A 23356-nucleotide genomic window follows, 5' to 3' on the forward strand; every position below is an offset into this window, starting at 1 on the left:
AAGTCCCCGCCTTTCCTGGGGAGGGGAGTCAGGGAGGGGAAGAGGCAAGGAACGCCACTTGAGTGATAGTCCTTCTGTAATGAAAGAGGAATGGGGAGTAAGGGTGCCCCCCAACTAGTAAGAGAAGGGTTGGAATGGAAAGTTCTCTGGGACAGTACTAGCCACCAAAGATAGATGCTAGTCTGAAGCTAGCTGGTTTCAGTCCCACATAAGAAAAAAACCACATTGGGTGCTGTTTGTGTGCCTGTGCAGTAAAGCGTGTCTCAGCAGGTGCGGGATGCTCAAATCTCTCATGTTAAAAGAAAGGTCTGGCCCCTGACCGGCTCCTGGCAGATAACCTCTAAGTCCTTGCAATATGCTGTCTGATAAGACTGTCTTTGTTTATCTGGGGCCTTGGGCTGAGTCAGATAGTTCACGCTAGCAAGATGATCCATGGCGGGGCCGCTGGGCCAGGCTGTATCAGCTTGACCTCTGGAGGGGCTAGAGACTGAGTAAGGTCAACCATGGAGGTGCTCTGGGCCAGGTGATAAACCACCAGTAAAGACCCTGAACACCAAGACTGGGGTGAACCTCCGTGGCTGACAGTAGTTCATATGTGTTGTCACATGCTGCTGCTGGACAATTGCGTTGTCCCTACAGCCCCACTGGGAGGAGACAACTGGAAGCTTATGCCTGGTCTCTCCTGGACTCTGCCCTGTGCTCTTTCTACCTCTGCCAGTCTTTAATTGCATCCAGTGGTTGTAATAAACTGTAAGCATGTGTATAACGGCTTTCTTACTCTGCGAGTAGTTCTAGTGAATCACCGAACTTGAAGGTGGTCTCGGGGACCCATGACACCATGTCAGATGCACTTGACATTCCATCCACAATAACCTTGCAATCTAGGCACTATTATCCCTATGGCAGATGAAGAAACTGAGGTGTAGAAAGGTTAAGTAACTAGTCTAGGATATAGAACAGGACTCTAGGGCTCCCTCTCTTGACCACCATCCCACAGCAAAGGAAAGGACTTGCGGTGACAGGCTGGCCCCCTTTGCTGGAAGGTCCCATGGGGGTGGCCCCAAGGCCCTCCAGCTGCAAGATGAGTCATCCTGCAGTGATGATGAGGAAGAAGTGCTAGATAGAGGAAGAGGCAGGAAGCTCATGAATTTCCTGTGTTGGAGAGCTCAGGTGCACATACGTCCAGGTTAGGTTAGACAGGCATCCCGCCTGACGACAGGGTGAAAGTCTAAATGTCCTCTCACGGTTTTCTCTGCTGCCGGGTTTCAAGCTTGCTTCTCTATCGGGAGCTTTCAGCTACAGGCCACGGGATGCCCGTTATGCTGACTTCTTTGAGGAGCCTATTTTTTTCCCTGTAACGAGACATCTGAAGCAGATGATTGGTGTAGTAACTCCACCATGACAGATCTGAGTTGGTATCTCTGTATCCTCTTTTCCTCTTTCCTCACCACCCACTCCCAGCCCACGGTCACGTGATGATGGCTGCAGGAGTCCCAGAATTGTGTCATCGCCCAATGGCTTCCAATGCAGGAAAGAAGAGGCGGAGCTCTCCTCGCAAGCAAGCCTCCTGCTTATAAGAGAGGAAACCATTTTGCCAAATCCACCCCCCCGCCCCCCCACCCTCCGCAAATTTTCTCCGCCATTTCGTTGGCCAGAGCTGGGTCGCTTGCCTATCTGAAACCAATTGCAGACAAGAAGCAAGAAGCAAGCAGTTGCCACTGGGGCTGGGCACCTCAGTTACCCAAGATCTGAGTTTCCATCGGGGGGCGGGGCTGTGGGATGGCCACCAGCCCCACCTGCCCCAACCTCAGTCTTCCCTTCTCTACTTACTAGATACCAAGGATCAGGAAGAAGAGTGCTCTGAGGAATGGCATGGCTGGGCAGAGCTGGGCGGTGGGAGTGGCTGTCACATGGCGGGAGAAGCATGGACTTAGGAGGTCCAGAGGCTGAGGATATGGGCTACATGGAGGTGTGGAGCGACATTTCAATGCTGTGCATGTCAGTCCACTGCCTTCGCTTGCTTTGCCCTTTGCTTACCCCCTACCCAGCCTTCATCCTTGAAGCCAGAGGCTTGAGATGACCCAAAGGGCGCTAGGGAGACTTTGCACTCTTCAGTCCTTAAAACAGGTAGTCACTCTTAGAAATGTAATCCATGCGTCACTATCTGGGGTGACTGGTCCTTATTTAACTGAAGTTGTCTCTGAAAACCGGAAGTCCTATATGCCAGGAACCCTCTTAGTCCTGGGAAAATTGGAATGGTTGGTCAGCTTGCATTAGACAGAGACCGTGTTGGGATGGTCCAGGTGAGGCTGCGGGTGGGGCCAGTCACAGGAGGCCGGCCAGGAAACAAGGGAGGTGGTGGCCGTCTCCTCCAGGTCGGTGCATCTTTGCTGTCATTAAAAAAAATTTTTTTTAATGTTTATTTATTTTTGACAGAGAGAGAGAGAGAGAGAGAGACAGATCATGAGCAGGGGAGGGGCAGAGAGAGAGAGGGAGACACAGAATCAGAAGTGGGCTCCAGGCTCCGAGCTGGCAGCACAGAGCCTGACACGGGGCTCGAACTCACAGACCGCGAGATCATGACCTGAGCCGAAGTCGGACGCTCAACCGACTGAGCCACCCAGGCGCCCCTCTTTGCTGTCATTTTTAACCACAGGTGGCAGGAGGGGCTTATCCTTGACTTCATTTCTCTTCCCCACTGTCAGACCTCAAGTTGGTAAGGAGATTTGAGAACTAGGCCTTTTCTGAGCGACTTTTGAGATCTTTGTGTGGACAGTTGGGATTCCTGATTAGGCCACACGTCACCGCTGAGACCCCGGTCCCAAAAGGCAGAGGGCTCCGTGGTAGATGAAAGAGCCTGGGGTCTGAGTGGGGCCAAGAAGAGCCCACTTTGTGCAGCTGTGGAAGATGGAGTTCTTCACGCCAGCTCTTTTCCTCCGACCGTGGCAAGAAAGTTGAGCAGCCCCCTGCTCACTTGCTTTGATATTCCAAAACGTGTAGAAGACAGATGGTTTCTTCCCTGCCAATAGCCGCGGTTCTCAGAGGTTTTGTACGAGCTGCGATGCTCTGCTTGCTCCTCCTGGGCAGTCCTAGCTGTCAGGGCTGCCGAGATGTTAAGACACGTGGCTCCATCTTAGGAAGACCCGTGGCAGCCAAGGGAGCCCTCCTGGGACCCCCAGCCGTGTCTGCTGCAGGCTGGGAACTCGGGCGAGCGGCAAGATGGTTGAGTGCAGGAGAGCCAGACACGTGGCCCCACGCTTCACATGGGGAGGTAACGAACCTCAGTTGCCACCACTTCAGTCTCATCGTTTCTACTTACCTGACAACCAGGACCAGGACGAAGAGAGCTCTGAGGAACAGCAGGGCTGGGCAGAACTGGGGGTTGTGGGTGGGAAGCAAGGGCGTGGGTCCAGGCGAGGACTTCATTCCACACGCGGAATGTGGCCTCCTGATGGGATCCAATCCATTTAGTAAATCCTGGAGTGCTAACAGCAGTAGGCCTGGGGCATCCTTCCTGCCCATTCGATGTTCATCAGGTATGGATCTTTCCTTGTTTGGCGTCTCAACGTGTTGGACATAGAGTTATCATGTGACCCTACAATTCCACTCTGAGGTATGTACCCGACAGAAATGAACACGTATGTCCATGCAAACCTTATATATGAATATTCATAGTATTAGTCATAAGAGCCCTAACGTGGAACAACCCAAGTGTCTATGAATGGATAAATAAAATGTGGTATATCCATATGCCGGAATATTATTTGGTAATAAAAAGAATGACCTACTAATCATGTTACAATATTGTGTTAAGTGAAAGAAGCCATATATTGTATGATAGCATTTATGTGAAACGTCTGCATGGGCAAATCTATAGAGACAGAAGGCAGATCAGTGGGTGCCTGGGGCTGGGGGGTTGGAGGCGTGGGAGAGTGACTGCTAATAGGTGTGACATCATCGTGCACTTTAATAGGTGAATTGTATGGTGTGAGAATTTTATATCAATAAGGCTGTTTAAAAAATAAAGTGTAGGGGTGCCGGGGTGGTTCAGTCGGTTAAGCATCTGACCTTGGCTCAGGTCATGATCTCACAATCCGTGAGTTCTAGCCCTGCTTCAGGCTCTGTACTGACAGTGCAGAATTTTTGTGGGATTCTCTCTCTCTCCCTCTCTCTCTCCCCCTTTCTCTGTCCCTCACCCACTCATGCCCTCTCTCTCTCAAAAATAATTTAACGGGGCGCCTGGGTGGCTCAGTAGTTAGGCATCTGGCTTCGGCTCAGGTCATGATCTCACGGTTTGTGAGTTCGAGCCCCACATCCGGCTCTGTGCTGACAGCTCGGAGCCTGGAGCCCGCTTCGGATTCTGTGTCTCCCTCTCTCTCTGCCCCTCCCCCGCTCACGCTGTCTCTCTCTCTCTCTCTCTCTCTCTCTCTCTCTCTCTCAAAAATAAATAAACATTAAAAAAATTTTTAAGTAAATTTAACAGTCCCTATCAAAATAACATGAGCATTCTTCACAGAGCTAGAACAAACAATCCTCAAATTTGTATGGAACCAGAAAGGACCCCAAATAGCCAAAGCAATTCTGAAAAAGAAAAACAAAGCAGGAGGCATCACAATCCCAGACTTCAAGATGTATTACAAAGGCGTAATCATCAAGACAGTATGGTACTGGCACAAGAACCCACACATAAATCAGTGGAACAGAACAGACAACCTAGAAATGGACCCACAAACGTATAGCCAACTAATCCAATTGAAAGCAAGAAAGAATATCCAATTGAAAAAAGACAGTCTCTTCAGCAAATGGTGCTGGGACTACTGGACAGTGACATGCAGAAGAATAAACCTGGACCACTTTCGTACACCATACACAAAAATAAACTTAGTATGGATAAAAGACCTAAACGTTAAGACAGGAAGCCATCAAAATCCTAGAGGAGGAAACACGTAACAACTTCTTTGACCTCGGCCACAGCAACATTTTGCCCAACACATCTCTGAAGGCAAAGGAAACAAAAGCAAAAATGAACTCTTGGGACCTCATCAAGATAAAAAAGCTTCTGCGCAGCAAAGGAAACAATCAGCAAAACTAAAAAGCAACCGACGGAATGGGAGAAGATATTTGCAAACAACATATCACGAAAGGGTTTGTATCCAACATCTAAAAAGAACTTCTCAAACTCAACATCCAAAAAACAAATAATCCAGTGAAGAAATGGGCAAATGACATGGATAGACAATTTTCCAAAGAAGACATCCAGATGGCTAACAGACACATGAAAAGATGCTCCACATCACTCATCACCAGGGAAATATGCATCAAAACCATAATAAGATACCGCCTCACACCTGTCAGAATGGCTAACATTAACCACTCAGGCAACAACAGATGTTGGTGAAGGTGCGGAGAAAGGGGAACACTTTTATACCACTGGTGGGAATGCAAACTGGTGCAGTCAGTCTGGAAAACAGCGTGGAGGTTCCTCAAAAAATGAAAAATAGAACTACCCTACGACCCAGCAATTGCACTAATAGGTATTTATCCAAGGGATACAGGTGTGCTGTTTCGAAGGGACACATGCACCCCAATGTTTATAGCAGTGCTATCCAAAGAGTCCAAATGTCCATTGACTGACAAATGGATAAAGAAGATGTCATATATATACACAATGGAATATTACTCAGCGATCAAAAGGAATGAAATCTTGCCATTTGCCACAATGTGTATGGAACTAGAGTGTATTATGCTAGGTGAAATAAGTCAGTCAGAGAAAGACAAATATCATATGATTTCACTCATGCGGAACTTAAGACACAAAACAGATGAACATAAGGGAAGGGAAGCAAAAATAATATAAAAACAGAGAGACAAACCATAAGAGACTCTTAAATACAGAAACCAAACCGAGGGTTGCTGGTGGGGTGTTGGATGGAGGGGGAAAGGCTAAACGGGTGAGGGGCATTAAGGAGGACACTTTGTTCGGATGAGTACTGGGTGTTATAAGTGATGGTTCACTAAATTTTTTTTTAATGTTTATTTTTGAGAGAGAGAGAGAGAGAGAGAGACAGAGCGCAAGTGAGGGAGGGGCAGAGAGGGAGACACAGAATCCAAAGCAGGCTCCAGGCTCTGAGCTGGCAGCACAGAGCCCGACGCAGGGCTCAAACCCACGAACTGCGAGATCATGACCTGAGCTGCAGTCAGACACTTAACTGACTGAGCCACCCAGGCACCCATGAATCACTAAATTCTATTCCTGAAATCATTATTGCACTATATGTTAACTAACTTGGATTTAAATTTTTTTAAATAACAAAAATAAATAAATAAATAAATTAATTAATTAAATTAAAAAATAAAGTGCAAGTACAAACACACAGTGAAAAAAATAGAAATCATGCCACGATGTACAATTCAAACCCCCTTTAATACTGAGAGACACAAATCAAGACTGGGATTATTTTCAATTGTTTTTACTTTATAGACATTCTGGAGCCACACAGGCTCCGGAATTTACTTGGATTGCATATGTGAAAAGTGCCTGATTCAGAGACTGGCACATAACAGGTGTCACAAATGATAATTGAATCAAAGCCGCAAGTAACAGGGCGCCTGGGTGGCTCAGTCGGTTAATCGTCTGACTTCAGCTCAGGTCATGATCTCATGGTTTGTGAGTTCGACTCTTGCATCAGGCTGTCTGCTGTCAGCACAGAGCCTGCTGCAGATCCTCTGTCCCCTCTCTCTCTGCTTCTCCCTCGCTCACGTTTTCTCTCTCTCGCTCAAAAATAAGCATTAGAAAAAAAAAAAAACCTGCAGGTAAGGCACAAAATGTTTTGATCAATGACCTTGATTGACCTTCACCATTTCCAAGAAATCTCAGGAGCGTGACAGTATGTATGTGTAAGACATTCTTTTGGGCCCAACTGTGTACTTGACTCCCCTCCCCAGGGACATAAGAGATGGAAATGGAGATCAAGCCCCACCTCTCCAGCCCGGAAGATACCTTCGATGGGGAAAGACAGCATCAGGATCATGTTGCTCAAGCTATGTAGTGAGATCTCTTGGTTGACCTCTTGCTCATATCACCCTCCTTTGCACTTCCTTTCAACGGCAGGAAAGGGTACTGGATAGGCATTCCGGCTAAACAACAACCCTGCCCTCAGTTTCTGCACGGCATAGGGATGTTACTTCACCCCTGCAGTGCTGTCCGATATCACTTACTGCCACGATGGAAATGTTCTATAATTCTGAGCTGTCATTATTGCCGTCACTAGTCACGTGCAGTTATCGAGCTCTTGAAACATGGTGAGTGAGATTTAGGAACTGAATTTTAAATTTTATTTAATTTTAACTAGCCATCTGTGGCTGGTGGCTGGAGCTTCAGAGCCTCGGTTTTCCCTTATCTCCCAAGGGGATAATGATACTGCCTACCTAGCTGGGATGGTTGGGTGAATTAACAGAGGAAATACAGGTAGGGCAGGATCAGTGACTGAGATTCTAATTACAGTCTGATTCCCTCACCCACAGAAAGGCTGTGTTCCCTGCCGCAGGGACTCTTGTTTGTGGGGCCCCAAACAGATGTTTTGAGAAACCCAGAAGGGAATCTTGGCATTTGTGCTTGGAAGCGTAAGTTATGGAGAGAAATTATGCTGGATCAGCCCAGAGTGCAAGGTGATGGAAGCAGGTGTTCCGAGTGCAGAAGGTGGAGACCAGCTCGCAGGGAGAGGCCCGATCAGGGGGCTGGATCTTTGCAGCCGGCCTGGTGTGCCGGGCTGGCTGCATGCGAGCACGGGACTCCTGTCCTCTGGCTATGACGGGGCCGAGTCTCCCTCTCTCTCTCTCTCTCTTCATTGGAGTCATACTACTAAGCACAAACAGGGGGTTCCTTTGGGAGATAGCCAGCGTGTTGTCATTTGGAAAGACAGTCAAGTCAAAGCCCATAGGGGCTGAGGTTTAAAACCAAGGTCCAAGTGGAAATGCCATCTTCCTGGGCCAGAATTGGGACTCGAGGGAGAGGGTGCTGAGTCTGAAGGTCAGAGCTTAGAGCAACAGTCCCAGAAACAGCACACGGGGAGCCAACAGAAGAGGTTTCTGCCACAGGCTGGCGGGGCTTGAGGCCCACCCAGCATGGGGAACCCAGCTGGCACAGAGTGGATGCCTTGACTCTCAGACTTCCATCCTCGTAGGAAAAGTTCTCAAAGACGCTCTGACATTCTGGGGTGCGAGAGAGACCAGGAAGGCAGGCCCTGCCCCTGACACTCAGAGACAGGAAAGAAGCTGGTTCCTGGTTCCAGTGTCCTTGGCTTGTCTGTCACCATCCTGAATGGTTATTGCTTCAGGAGGGGCATGGCCCCATTTCTGGGTTTGACAGTTCTGGTGGAGTCAAACCTGTCTCTACTAAATAAATTAGATCTCTCCAGGGCAGATCAATATTTAATGTGGGGTTTAAAAAGACCGACTCAGGAAATGAGTTTAAAAGTGGAAAATTTGCCTTAGGTAGCAATTTCTGAAATACAGTGGTATCAGGGGACAGATTATTCAAACCCAAGCCATGGATAATATAAAAACAGTTGAACAAGCCCAGTTATGCTTCCTGTGCACCGGTGACTCTGAATCCCCAGGTCTCTGTGTGCTACTCACAGAGCGTTCGTTGGCGTTACAGAAGAGGCCAGCTGCCACGAGTGTCTCCGCTAAGGATGACGCACTCGCACACCGCTGCCCCCTCCCTCACCTGTGGCAGACATCACTAATCAACCCCAGCCTCTTTCCTCTGGAGTTGGAGGCAGACTCATTTTTTTTCAACACCACACTCCAGGTGGCCACCATCTATCAGGCAGCGTGCACGTGATGTGAAATTTATTTCCCATCCCCACCTGGTCCAGATTCCTCATTTAACAGAAGAGAAGCTCAAGGTTACAGAGTGAGTTAGTGACCAATCTAGGACCAGGGACCAAGTTTGCTTTTGAGCAGACTTTTCTGCTCATTAGAGGAATTCATTAGAGGTTGAATTCATTGGGGTTGGGGTTCCATCAGAGATCCTTTTACTGACCTCTCTGTGAGCAAGGCAGGGCTTTCCTGGAGGGCCATTGAGTACTTTGTTCTAGAGATAAAATGATAGAATCTCATAAGGAGAAAGCAGCTTAGTGATCATCTAATTCTACTTGTTCTATCATGGGAAAATTAAAAGTCAAGAGGTCAAGTGATTTGCCTAAAGACACATAGCTGGTTGCTCTCTACTCTACATCAATAATATGCATTCTAATTCTAGAGATCTCATTAAAAAAAAAGTTTATTTATTTATTTGAGAGAGAGAGAGAGAGCTTGAGCAGGGGAGGGGCAGGGAGAGAGAGAGAGAGAGAAAGAAAGAGAGGATATCCCAAGCAGGCTCCGCACTGTCAGTGCAGAGTCCAATGTGGGGGCTCGAGCCAATGAACTCTGAGGTCATGACCTGAGCCGAAATCAAGACCCAGATGCTCAACCAACCGAGCTACCCAGGAGCCCCTAGAGCTCTCATTTTGAGGCCTTAGACAAATCACTCAAATGTTTGGACCTCCAACAGTTAGAATCTCAGTGCCTAAGAGTTGCAAAAGGTATGTGTATTAAGAAATGTATAGCATCCGGGGCACCTGGGGGGCTTAGTCGGTTAAGCCGACTTCGGCTCAGGTCATGATCTTGCAGTTTGTGAGTTCGAGCCCCCATCAGGCTCTGTGCGGACAGCTCGGAGCCTGGAACCTGCTTCAAGTTCTGTGTCTCCCTCTCTCTCTGCTCCTCCCCCACTCATGCTCTGTGTGTGTGTCTCTCTCTCCCTCTCTCTCAAAAATAAATAAACATTAAAAAATTAAAAAAAAAAAGAAACGTACAGCATCTATTTTTGACATATTTTGATGTTTACATATACAGATTTAGCTTTCTAATCATATTCTGTTTGGCTGATGCGAAACTTGGTTTGTACTCTGTTAACAAATAGTAACTGGGAACCCAGATTTGTGCCAGGCCATGGAGAGGTGTCTGTTTTGTGTCAACATCTCTTCAGTGATTTTTTTTTTTCGTATGCATGCATGAGCAGGAAACGACAGTTCCTAAAAGAGAAAAGAAATGCTCTCACCCCAGGGAGGGGCAGTGCTAGGTTCGGTGTGACTTTTGTGGCCTCTGTTTTCTCATCCATCAAATGGCAATGATACTTGCCCTCCCAACTTCAGAGGTGGGCTGTAAAGGTCAAATGGAATAACGTCTGGGAAGGAGTTCTGGAAAGTAAGGATTATCGTGACAGGCAAAGGGACAGAGCTGGCAGATTGAGGCGACGTTCTCAGGAGTGAGGGGGCGGGGAGGGTCGAGGGGCATAAGATGTTGCCTTGGCATCAGAACGCTGGCAAGAATTTCCATGCCCTCATTACCAGGGTGCTCCTGTCAGATTTAAACCAACCTCTGCTTTACTGCTCGAGACGCTGCGATATTTTAGGAATGGCAGCCCAAAGGAATGCCACGTTTGAAAAAGGTCGCTTTCCTGAATTTGCCACTGGGTATTATTTTTATGCCACTGTTTTGTTACCCAGCTTCAAAATATACATCATATTTATATTGCCGCTGCTAAGCATATATTTTTATTTTATTGCTTACCATGTGGGTGACATTTGGTTATTGAATGTCTGGAGAATTGGACCCGGTTGTTGTTGTTTTTTTTATCCTTCCTTTCGTAAGTGCTTGCTCTGATATATTAATCTTTACAAAAGCAATGAGACAGGGACACATAAGCATTCACGCTCACACACACACTAATCACATTGCCATTTTATCTCACTTTGCGGGTGTGTGGCTACATTTATAAGAGCCGACAGATCTGAAATAGGTGGTCTGAACCGATTCAGGTGGGGAGCGATGAAGCCAGCTGCCTCCTGGGGAATCGGCTAAGGGAGAGAGAGGGAAAGGGGGAGAGAGAGAGAGAGAGAGAGAGAGAGCGAGCACACACCTTTTGTCTTCCGTCTGTGAAGGACACACCGGGCAAGAAGCAAGGATGAAGCCATTGTGTGTCTGGGCTGGAGGGGACCCTGGGGATATATTTATATGTCTATAAAAATATAGACATGTGTTTTATAGATATTTTATATCTTATATATTCATATATCTGTCCAGCACCTCACATAATTCCTGATCCTGGGCTCAATAAATGGCTATCGAATTAAGGAACAAAAGAATAGTTACATAAACTATTTACTGAGGTTGTACTCTGTGCCAGACATTTTACATGCACTCTCCCCAAGCCCTCCAGCATCCCCGCCAAGTAATTTCATTATCTCCATTTTAAAAAGGAAAGGAAACTAGGGTCCTTAAAAGGTGAACCGCTGAGTCGTCGGATGACCTGGCAGTTCTACTCCTTGTCAAAGGAACTGAAAGCAGGTACTCGAATACTTGTACGCGAACGCCACCGCAACATTACAACAAGCCAAAGGCGGAAACGGCTCGTGTCCATCAACAGACGAACGGCTAAGCAAATTGTGGTCTAGTCGTACAACGGAATATTATCCGGTCACAAAAAAGAATGCATTGCTGATAACATGGATGAAACTCGAAAACATGTGAGTCAAAGAAGCCAGACATGAAAGGTCACGTAGTCCATTCAGGCGAAATGTCCTGAATAGGGAAAGCCATGGAGAGAAAGCAGATTAGTGGCTGCTGGGGGAGGGGGGCGCAGGGGGGGCAGGGGGGGGGGCTTGGGAGTATCTCTTTAATGGATACGGGGTTTTATTTTGGGGTCATTAAAATGTCTGGAACTAGATAGGGCTGAGGGTTGCACAACACGGTGAATGTAGCAAATGCCACGGAATTGTTCACTTTAAAATGGTTCGTTTTATTGTTGTGTGAATTTCACCTCAGTTTCAAAAAGGGAAACTGAGTCTAGAGGGTGCGGTAGATTGATTACCCTGGCAGCCCGAACTGCTCTCCTCCCTGTGTCCTCGCCATTTGCACTGTAATTTTATAGGCCCCTTCCGTTCTGACTCGGGACTCAGCCAAATGCCTCTCTCATCAATGGGACGGCAGCGGCCTTAATGGAGAGGCTTGGAAAAGCCCACATGTGTTTCCACTCACTGTCCTGGACTTAAACACCGTCAGGAGAACAAGGCTGGGCTAGCCTTCTGGAGGGTAAGAGGCCACGTGGAGCAGAGCCAACTCATCCCAGCCAAGGCCATCCTGCACCAGCCGGCCCGCAGCTGACCTGCCCGCTGCCAGCTGATGCACCAGTGACCTCGGCCAGGATCAGCCAAGCCTGGCTCACATCAGCAGAAGTGCTCGGGCTACTGGTAGATTCACGAGAGATCAGAACTGATTGTGGTTTTAAGCCATTAAGTTTGGAAGGGGCTGTTTTACAGCAATAGCTAACTGATAGGGAGAGGCTGCCGAACTTGCCTGGGGTCTCACATCTAGTAAGAAAAAGTAGAACTGGTTCCAAAGACTGGTTCCGAAGGCACTATTTTATTCAGTTGTCACCTTCAACTTTTATAGGGGAAGAAAATGAGATTCAGAAAGGTTGAGGATGGGTGGAGAGAGTGAGAACAAGAGTATCACCCCGGGGCGGGGTGGGGGGGGGGTCAGTCATCCTCTGTGTCCTTGGAAATGAATGATGTCACATGCAAACCCTCCTTGCCCCCAGACCCCAACCCCATGTCACGGGAAGGTACTGAAACGCCAGTGTGGGTTTCCTACGTCAGTTTCAAGTGGGATCTCTCTGGCTTCCCATCAGGCTTTGGCAATAGCCCTGCCCCGCCCTGCCGGGGACACTGCCTTGCTGGCATAAAAGTAAGAAAGATAACTTGTCTACATACTACTCTTCTCTCCTAACGTATCGCCTAGGTGTTACCATGGTTCTTTAGAAGGTTTAAATTTTGTGAGGTGGTGAGCTGCTAAGAGGGTGGTTGCCTGATCAGCTGTGGGAAGAGAGTCCCAAGGAGGACACGCAACTCACACAGGGCACTTCAGTGTGTCAGGATCAAGATGATTGAAGTGGTGCTATTTCCTGGCGTCCCTTTCTAATTTTTTAATTTTTTTTTCAACGTTTTTTATTTATTTTTGGGACAGAGAGAGACAGAGCATGAACGGGGGAGGGGCAGAGAGAGAGGGAGACACAGAATCGGAAACAGGCTCCAGGCTCCGAGCCATCAGCCCAGAGCCCGACGCGGGGCTCGAACTCACGGACCGCGAGATCGTGACCTGGCTGAAGTCGGACGCTTAACCGACTGCGCCACCCAGGCGCCCCTCCTGGCGTCCCTTTCTTATAAGGAGGGAGCTACAATGATCAGCTTACCTGTACCCCCTTGAAAAAACTGCTTCCTTCTCGTAGGAACAGAGGTCGCATTGATCCACATAATTCAGTAGGGCAGGGTGGGGAGTGCAGGGAGAAGGGAGGGGAGGCTTTCCAGGACCACGGGGTGAAGGGAGAGCTTTTTCAGGGGGTTGAGGAGAGGCACACCTGGGTTGCATGGTAAGAAGGAAGTAGGTAGAACAAATGGGATTTTGGTAAGTGCTGTTGGGGTCCACGGATGTGAGTCTCCTTTACTGAGTCGAGAAAGGCACTGGACTGTGCTCTTGGTTAGAAAGTGCCCTGAGACTGAGCCACAGGAACCCAAACTTTATAAGGGTTACCCTGGGCATGGGGCCAAGCCTATCGTGAACTGGAGGTGATAAGTGGGAATTCTGTCTCCAGTTCATATTCCAGCCATCACCCTGGCCACCTGGACCTGGAAAGAGACTGAAGAATGTGGGGTTTGGCACTCACAGTGAAGCCCGGCCCGTTCACAAGACTCTGTGGGGTGTCTCCTCACTGACATTCCTGAAGCCGAGATCCCGGGTCACAGGGCTCTGAGAAGCTCGGAAATCTGGGAGAGTCTGGCATTACCCCGATGGCTGCTGTGTCACTTCTAGGAGGGGGCTTCTCTGGCCCGAGTCTCTGAGCCTCACCAGGACAGGCGAAGGTTCACGCAGAAGCCAGGCCAGGCAGAGAGTTAGGACTGGGAACAGAAAGGGCTTCTCTTTCCCCACGATCATGTCACATATTGCCTACCTGTACCCAGCACGGCGCGCACACGAGTCCCTACGTGTCACACCAGATCACTGTATCATTCTACATATCATATTATGGGCCACGCGTGTATCATGTGCCACACAGATGCCACCAGTCATGGGCCACATCAAAGCACGAGCTATACAGACACACGACGCAACATGTATCAAACGCACATCACGTCCCTCACAAACCGCACACGCAGCACACCCTCACTTCAACACACTGCACACAAATCACCCCCATACGTGTACCACTGCGAGACCCACCCCCCACGCCCCCCGACACACATTGCAAGCCACGCACATACTCTTCACGCCTCCCACCCCGTGCCGCACACCCACACTCACGCATGTCCCCTCTGTGCCCCCGTAGTGCACATGCCCCACGCCACAGCCACCCACCCCACTTTCCTTCTCATCCTGCCCAGGGCAAAGGCGTCAAGGCGTCTCCGTGATCGTCTTCAGGCAGGAAGCCCAGCAGATAAAGGGGAAAGGTGAGGGTGGGGTGAACGCCTGTAAGCAATTGCATGGTTTGGGCATCAAAGAGGCGCCTGGGTACAATGGAACATTTTATGAGCTGTTGGAGTTTTTGAAACTTGATTTAAATCAGATGATCCTTCTTCCCTCCCTGAAAAGTAAGGCCATGGGTGTTGCCTTGAAGGGGTGACAGGTGGACAGGTTATAACAAAGCCTTCCCCAAAGCTCTGGGGGCCCAGTGCTTGCCATGAGCATCAGTCTGGGCAGATCTGGGGGAGACCCGGGGGTCTGCAGACTAGCTCAGGGGCCTGGTTATAAAGACCGAGGGCACTGACAGATCGGCCTGCTAGGGAAGTGGCAGTCGAAGACGTGGGAGGTATGAGGTGGTGATAGGTGGTCTCCATGACAGCTAAGAGCTCAGCTTCGGTGGCAGAGGGACCTGGGTGTGAGTTCTGGTCCTGCCTCTCAGTAGTGCTGGGGTCTCGGGCTTTCACTTAACCTCCCTGGGCCTCGGTTTCCTCATCTGAGGAAAGGGCTGTTCTGAGGGTCAAATCTAAGGGCTGTTCTGAGGGTCAAATCTAAATGAGAACCCATATGGCTGGTACATATTAAGTAAACCATGAATACAAGCCGCTATTATTATTATGACTATTATTCTCACTTTCTTTGGGGTCTGATCCCCCAAGTGATGGGAAAAGATGAGACCCAAAGCTTAGCAGAGGGGTCAGGCTTGGAGAAGGACAGGACAAACAGGCAGGAGAAGAAAGCCGGGTGAGGACGGGGGCGGTGAGGTGGAAGACAGGGAAGAGGCTGGAAGAAAACGGAACCCGAGGTGGCTGGTCTAGAGACTGGTGCTTCTCAGCCTTGGCTGCCTGTGGGTATGGCTTGGGGGACTTTAAAACAAATTTTTTTAAATTAACATTTATTTATTTTTTGAGAGTCAGAAAGAGACAGAGCACGAGCAGGGGAGGTGCAAAGAGAGAGAGAGAGAGAGGAGACACCGAATCTGAAGCAGGCTCCAGGCTCTGAGCTGTCAGTACAGAGCTCGACTCGGGGCTCGAACTCACAGACTGCGGGATCATGACCTGAGCCGAAGTCGGACGCTCAACCGACCGAGCCACCCAGGCGCTCCATTGGGGGACTTTTTAATATACCCAGGCCCAGACCCCACCCTGAGAACCCATAACTGGTCTGGGGAGGGCCCAGGCATTGAGATTTGGGAGAGCAACCCTGATGACTACAGTGTGCACTCAGGGTCTAGAGCTCCTGGTGTGGACAAATGGCACGAGCTGGTCAGCCCCATCAAGCCCCAGGTGGGCACCCTCCTTGCTATTTGTTTGGTCTAACATTTGAGGGTGTCTGACCCGCGCATCTCTCCACTGGATCCGATGGAGCGGACGCAGCTGCAGACTCACCCCTCCCTGGGGGTCCCGTGTCCTCAAGTGAGGGGGACTTTGCAGTTGGCCTGGCTGCGGAGAGGTGGGTGGGAGCAGACAGCTACGTGGACACCGCCTCCTGGGCCTGAGGGTGACCCTGAGCAGGGCCACATGACAGCTCAAGCCCTGGGCCATCTTTGGCAGCACATGGCCAGGAAAGGACCAGAGAGGGCGGACCCAGTGGGTGCCACAGGCCCTGCTCAGCACCCAGCTTCGCCCAAGCTCCCCAGCCTCAGCCAGCCCACCTCCCGGCCTCGCCATCTGGGCTTTCCACCCCTGAAGCCCCTCAGTCCCCCAGGCCCACCGTGCCGTTCCCTGCCTCTGTGCCTTTGCATGCTGCTTCCCCTGCCCAGCTGGGCTCCCCCGGCCCCTCGCACAGGTCACAGCCCTCCACCCGCTTACTCCTAACTTCTCGGACTCGCTCTTGCGGGAGGCCCTCCCGGGCCACCTCTCCTCCCTGGCTCAGAGCCCTGGTGCTTCCATAACACCTTTGCTCCTGTGTGTCTCAGCCTTTTTGCCACACTGTATTGTGATCATCAGACTATAACTCCTGGGGAAGAAGTTTCTGGGTTATGTTTCTACCCTGGCATCCCTGGGCCAGGCCCCGGCAGGCCCTCAGTTACGTTTGTAAAGAGGTACACAAGCCACACACGACGGGATGGAAGATGGTGTCTGTGGCTGTCTCCTCTCCACGCTGTGCTTGCGTGTGTCCTGAGTGACGAAGGGGCCCGGCCCCAGGGGTGTCTCTGTGGGGCCTCGGGAGCAGCTGTGGGGATCGCACGCGTCTGGGGCTGCTGGGTGCTGTGAGCCTCCTGCCTTCTGCCCAGGGCGGAGGAGACGCTGCAGCTCTGGGCCCCTGGGGACGCGCCCTGGAAAGCAGCGGGGCACATCAGCGAGCCCAACCCTTCCAGCTCCACGCCGACTACAGAAATCTACCCTGCGTGAGCCACGTGAGAATGAGCCCGCTCCTCTATCCTCGCGGCCCTCCCCTGGCCCTCCCCTCCTCTTTCCCGCCCTGCAGTGTCCCTGTCTTCCAAACAGCAGTGGCCGGGTCTGGACCCACGGCCACCCGAAACCCAGGCTTGACGCGAGGTGAGCTGAGAGGATGTGCTGTCAGAGGCCTCGGTCTCCCCAGGGTTGTTCCAGCTGCTCGTCCTGACAAGGGGACGATGTCCGTGTTCTCGCTGTCTGATGGCCAAGGACAGTGGCTGGTGCTTACCGGTCCCTCTTGCTAGCCTTCTTGGGGGTCAAGACGTGGGTTGGGTGTTGGCTCTCTTACTGTCATGTGTGCCTTCAGCAAGTCCCGTCTCCTTTGTCAAATGGAGGGATGGGACTCAGTGGCCTTCAATGCTGTGAGTGTCCCAGGAACCGGTATAAGCATAACCCCTCTCTCTGCAGGTGACATCATGGCTGCCTGGCACAGGGTCTGAGCTCTATCCCTGCCGTGAGTCACATGGCAGAGGAACAGAGTGATGACACTCCATTCCCACACTGGGGACAGTCTTGATGCGGGGGGATGGGTGAGCCCCTCAGGTTGCCTCTCCCACACCACCCTCTGTGCCCTGGGATTTGCTCTGTTGCCTCTCGGGGTGGGAGGATTCTGCTCAGAGATGGACAAAGTTGCCCCCTTGCTTTGCCTCTGACCTTGAAGCCAGAGCAGCCCTGGTGAGCAGCCCCTGGCGAGCTGAATGCAAGTGGAAATTTCCCTGGGTCTCCCCTTCCCTCCGGAGGCTGATGGTTTCACACAACGGGCCACATCACTGTCCTAAGACCCCAGGCTCGGGCGACTGCTTTCCCAGCATTGTGACCCCCTCCCAGCCCCTCCCGGAGTCTCCTGATGCTCCTCGGAGAGCTCCTGTGTTGGGGACAAAGAGCAGCAGTTCTCTTGGTCCCGCCGAGCCAAGGGTGGCCAGGCCGGGTCAGCCCCTTCCTGCCTCCCACAGATGCCATTAAGCCATCAGCCTTTTTCTTTTCTTTTCTTTTCTTTTCTTTTCTTTTCTTTTCTTTTCTTTTCTTTTCTCTCTTTTTCTTTTTCTTTTTTTTTTTTGCTTCCTTTCTTTCTTAACCAACTCCCATGACAAATGGGTTTGTGAAGGAGGGCATTCTGCACTTCAGTCAGGACCATGGAAGGAGCTGGATTCATGGAAGGATTGGAGCATATTCCCCAGTAGCTGGACGCTGCAGAGAGGGGCCTGCTGAGGCCTTCCCTCTGCTAGGGAGGGCCTACCCCTCACCCCAGGCACAGAGGGACTCGTCCCACAGCCTCCTCGTGCGGCCAGGAGCTCGGCTCATCGGGGGAGTTTGGGGGTGGCCGGGCTACAAGGGCGGGCAGCTGCACGCGGTCATTGTGGGAACATGTGGGCTTTGGCAAACCTTCGCCTCCAGCAGCTGTACGGCCCAGCATCTCTGGCCCTTAGCTTCTCTGGCCCTTAGCTTCCCTGTCCGGAGGAGGGAGTCTGTAACACCTCTCCTTCCGGGACGTAAGGAATGAGCAAGATGAGGAACCGGAGCCTTTGAGGCGTGCGCCACAGAAGACGGAGTAAATTGGAGCCAACACATAGTACCAGGCTTTCTGCGCATGTGGACCGAACAGGAGGTCGGCGGGGGCCCCTCCGTCCTAACGACAAGGGACGAAGTGAACAAACAGAAAATCCACAATCTTCTTTAGATCCCTGGCCAAACCGATGCCCCCCAAACTGGAAAGGGAGACAAGAGGATGCAAACAATCCCAACCTTCCTGAGCAGAAACCCTCAAGCGGAGACCACCGCGGGGATCAGTGCTGGGGTAGGAAAACTGGGACGGTAATCGATGGGTTGCTGGATTGCCCGAGCTCGGCGTGGACAAACCAGACAGATAAAAACTCCAGAGGGACCCGGTCATCCGCAACGGTTGTGTGTTTTCCCTCCCGGAACGCTCCCAAGTTCTCATGGCAAAGACTGGAGAAAGATCCCGTCTTGTTTTCTGCACAGGGATGGGAAAGGGATCATTTTGAAATACTTTGGAACATACTGTTCCTGATACACCCTGCCCTCAGGAGCAACTAGGTGACCAGAGCCTGACCTGCTGGGGTTTTATTGGAGCCTGGCTGACCTGGGGGAAGGGAAAGGCCTGACCCTGGCCCCCTCGAGCCTTCCTGTCCCACTTAAGGGGAGCAGAAAAGCCAAGAAGCACTTGTGTCCAGGCTCACAGAACGAGGCCTAATCCCAGGGCTAGAGATTGCTCCCCCTCCCCCACCCCTCAGCACCACACCGTTGAGGGGCTAGGTGCACTATTGGCTCAGTCCTTGTCACCATCCTGAAGCAGGGGGCAGTCATCCCTGTGTACAGAGGAGGAAGCTGAGGCTCACGGGGGTTAAGGCACCTGGTAAGGACCCCGTAACTAGCAAAATGGGAGGCAAAAGTTGGATTAGCTCTTCTCAATCCTAGACTCTGGGCCAATGAGAACATCACTGCAGTTCCCCTCTCTTGCCCCGGGGTGTCTTAGGGCTGAAACTCTGCTCTTTGCCCAAACCAGGTGGACACCTTGGCCACACAGGTCATTCGAAGTGGCTTACCCCTGTGCTGCTCTGGGACACCTCCAGTGGGGAATCTAAGGGGCATGCTGGAAGAGGCTTGGGACGCAGGGCACACCCTGTGCCCCTCCAGGTCGCTTCTGCCCCAGGGAGCTGATGTCCCGTCCCAACCAAACCTCTTAAGGACCTAACCTTATTCTCAGCCCGAGCCCCAGAGGCTGAGGGATGTGAAGATACCCAGCGAGGGCACCAGGTCTCGGCTGAGCTGCCCAGAGCCCGGCCTGAGCCCGCAGCCCCCCTCCCTGCCTGCAGGACTTCATCTGGCCAACCTGGTGGGATGGATGCAAGGGCACCCCTTTCCCCGGACCCTTCGGCTCACAGCTGACCCTGCTAGGTCTCAAGGACAGCCCGCCTCCGTGCTGTGGGGGAATGCCCCTTGTTGAATGCTTCCAGAAACAATCTGTGTCTCCTGGCAGAGGCCAAGGGAAAGAACTCCAGGTCTCCCATGTCCTTATCCAGGGACAGGCACAAGGAGAGAGCGTGGGGGTGAAGAGCTTAGGCTCTGCCGTTGGAAAGCCTGGTGTCGAGTCCTGATTCCAGCTGTGTGACCTCGAACAAGCTCTCTAGCCTTGGTTTTTCCTTATGAACAGTGAAGGTAATTATAGGCAGTTTGTGGGGGCTGCCGTGAGGATTGTGGGGTGATTCGTACAGGGCCTCAGCTCCTGGCACCAGGCGGTGACAAACTGTTAGCATCATTATGGCTGGGGCCCTCCTTTCTGGGGCATCTTCAGAGAGACCAAGAGTCCGCCATGAAGCAATGCTCACGGGTCTCCCCGGCCCACCGACCCTCTGCTGGGTGACCTTGAGCCTGTCACTTTGCCTCACTGGGCCGAGTTTCTCGGTCTGTGAGCAGGAATGGCCTCTTGTGATAGGGGTCCCGCCCTGCCGCAGGAATGAGCTCACGGCCACGGCCGGGGGGCCTGCAGGGGGCAGGGGAGCACGAGGAGCCCTCGGGAGGCGCCTCGCTGCCACAGTCGCAGATACTATTGTTTGTGGGTTTGAAATTTCCTGACAGACAGAATGAGCCATCTGAAGCGAGAGTTTCATTTCCTTAGCCATCCGGCCGGCCATCTCCCGGGGAAGGCGCGTGAGTGACAAGCTATAATTAAAGCCTCAGCTTAAGTCCGAGCCGGAGAAGGACGGTCTCTTAGTCAAGCACTCTGGTGAGGACAGACCTTTCCATCTGCGTGTCTTTGGGGGCCTTCTCCCCGGTTATTGTCTGTCTGCTGGAGCAGGCCGTCCCTGTCCCTGTGACCTTTACTGGCCTAGCAGGAGCTCCCATGCATTCTCAGGCTCCGGTCCATCTGCCTTCTTCCCTGAGAACCCTGCTGTGTGGATGGGCCCCGGGGCCTGGCGGTCGTGGTGCTGGGGCCCCAGGAGGCCACCTGCCTGGGGGAGCCCCAGCAATTTGCAGTGGGGACAGTGAGGCCTGGGTCTGGGGACAGATTGCTCTCTCTGGTTCAGCCTGCCGGTTTCTCCAAGGTATGCCTGAGAAGGGTGGGGGTACCCAGTAGACAGGGGGGGCCCTGGCTTCACAGAGAAGCCCCTGCAAACTGGGGCCTGCTGTGTGACCTGCCTCTGTCTACCCCTAGGTGATGTCCCTTCCTCAACCCTCTCCTCCCCCTCAGTGTTTCTCTCTTTCTCTCTCTCTCTCTTTCTCTCTCTCTGGGGTCTTACACTTTCATTTGTTCAACAAATATTTACGAGGGACCCGTGCTATGCCTCAGAAATACAGTGTGAACAAGACAGATGTTTCCCCCAGCTTCCAGAGCGGGAGTCAGACATTAGGGCACGGAGCAGGGCAGCTCAAGGCCCACACAGAAGCCCCGCATAAGCCCAGGCCTCCCCCGAGCCTGCTGGGTGAAGGGAGCAGGGTGGCCGCCTCCCCCACTGCTTCCTGCTCCACGCCCTACACACACACACACACACACACACACACACACACACACACACACAGAATTTTCTTCCTTCTCCAGCCTGGGCCAGACTGTCCAGGCCAATGGGTCCCAATCCCACCCATGTCTTCTTCCCCAGGCCTGTTTCTGACCTGCTGGAACCACAGCCTCCTATTTTATACTGGGGACAACGGGGTATCAGCGGGGTCCCTGACCCCCGTGCGTTCGGCTAACTCCAAGCATGTGCTTCCCCGTGCACTTATTTCTTTATGGCCTGTGTTAATCCTCTTGCCATTTTTCATGCATTTGTGGTCATCGTGAAGCCAGAGGGTCCCCAAAGAGCACAAGCAGTCCTTCCACTTCTTCAGGGACCCTTCCTGAAGGAGCACGTGGGTGGGAGGCAAGTGTCAGGGGAGGGCTGGAGAGTTGTTCTTCCTGGTCCTCACCACACCTTCTGCCACCTTCTCTCACTCAGACCCAGGGAGCTGATGGGGGCAAACGTACAGCCCTGGTCTCCTGTCTGCCGGCTCCTCCCCAGGGGCTGAGGGGAGCCTGGAGGAAGGACGCTTGTCTGCCTGGCTCCTTCCTTGGGGGACAGTGAGGGGCAGTGGCTGGGTCACCGGTCCTGTCGGGCAGGCCCTATTCTGGGGGGTCCCGCCCTCCCCAGACTCCTATAACACGAACCCCTAGAGGCCTGGGTGTGGGGCAGTGTGGCCGACCTCAGGGAATTCCTTTCCCAGCGCTGCCATAACAAAACGGCACAAAGCAGGTGGCTTAGCTGAAACGTATCCCCTCACAGTTCTGGGGGCTAGGAGGGCTGGCAGGGCCCTGCTCCCTCTTAGCCCTGCAGAGGAGAGCCCGTCCTTCCCTCCGGTGGTGTGCTGGGGGCCGTGGCATTCCTCGCTGGCAGCACACCTCCTCAGTGTCTGCCTCCGTATTCCCAGGGCGTGCTCCCCTCGCGTCTCTGTCTCTTCTCGTAAGGACACGGGTGATATTGGACACAGGCCCGCCCCCCTCCAGCATGACGTTTTCTTTACTATTTACATCCGTGATGACCTCATTTCCAAATAAGGTCACATTCGGGAGCAGGGGCAGGGGGTGAGGGATTCAACATATCATCTTTGGGGGGACACTCCTTAGCACACTTAGGGTTCCTTCCTGGTTGTTTCCTCAGCCCCGCCCCTAGCTCTTTAAGGAATCCTTAAACGGAACCCTCTCTAATTATCCCCTTGAGTATGCTGTTTCCAGCCCCGACATGGATCCCTGCTCCGACCCTTCTAGCTGTGTGACCTTGGGCGAGACACTTAACCTCTCTGAGCCTTGGTTTCTTCACCTCTAAGGTGGAAATCATGTTCATACCTGTTCTACCTACGTTGCTGCTGCTGAAAGCTCTCTGTGAGGCAAAAAGGCCCATGGCACCGACTGGGGTCATTCTCCTCCTTTGCGTGCGTGCAAGGGTATAGTGGGAAAGGCCTGTGTCTACATTATTCTCTCTGATCTGAACTGAACCCAGCACCACAGGCCAATACATGCTGAATAAACTCTCCCTGACGTTGTTGATGACGTACCTCGTTCTTCCCGGACCAGCCTTGGGAGGTTGAACACCAAGCCGCTTTTGGAACACAATTCATCTAGGGCCGGTTTCTTAGGGTCCTTTTGATTTGGACTTCGGCTGAACCCTGACATCACAGGCCACTCCATCACCAGTCCTGGGAGAAGCCAGCGTCCCCCCGAGTGGAGCCCTTACTTTTAGTGCGACAGCTATTTTATCTGGGCCGCAGGGAGACAAAGATATTTTAAGATGAGTGTGTCAGCTGGGGTCAGTTTCCGCTCAGCTATCACTCGCACTGTCAGGAGGAGAGAGGTTTCAGCTGTCCGGCGGGAGCCCATCAATCACTCCCGGCAGCCCTTAATCAGACAAAGG

General features: G+C 52.0%; 1 long non-coding RNA gene across 1 annotated transcript in view; it reads right to left on the reverse strand.

Annotated features, from left to right (window-relative positions):
* The window catches only part of LOC112853300 (uncharacterized), a 29785-nt gene extending 6494 nt beyond the window's left edge, over positions 1 to 23291 (reverse strand). The window contains exon 1 of the long non-coding RNA XR_003222902.2: positions 23001 to 23291. This is a non-coding gene — a long non-coding RNA (uncharacterized LOC112853300). The remainder of the gene's footprint in view (positions 1 to 23000) is intronic.
* Between the last annotated feature and the right edge of the window lie 65 nt (positions 23292 to 23356).

Source organism: Puma concolor, chromosome E1 (genome assembly GCF_028749965.1).
Source record: "Puma concolor isolate L17-30 chromosome E1, mPumCon1.1.hap2, whole genome shotgun sequence".
NCBI lineage: Eukaryota > Metazoa > Chordata > Mammalia > Carnivora > Felidae > Puma > Puma concolor.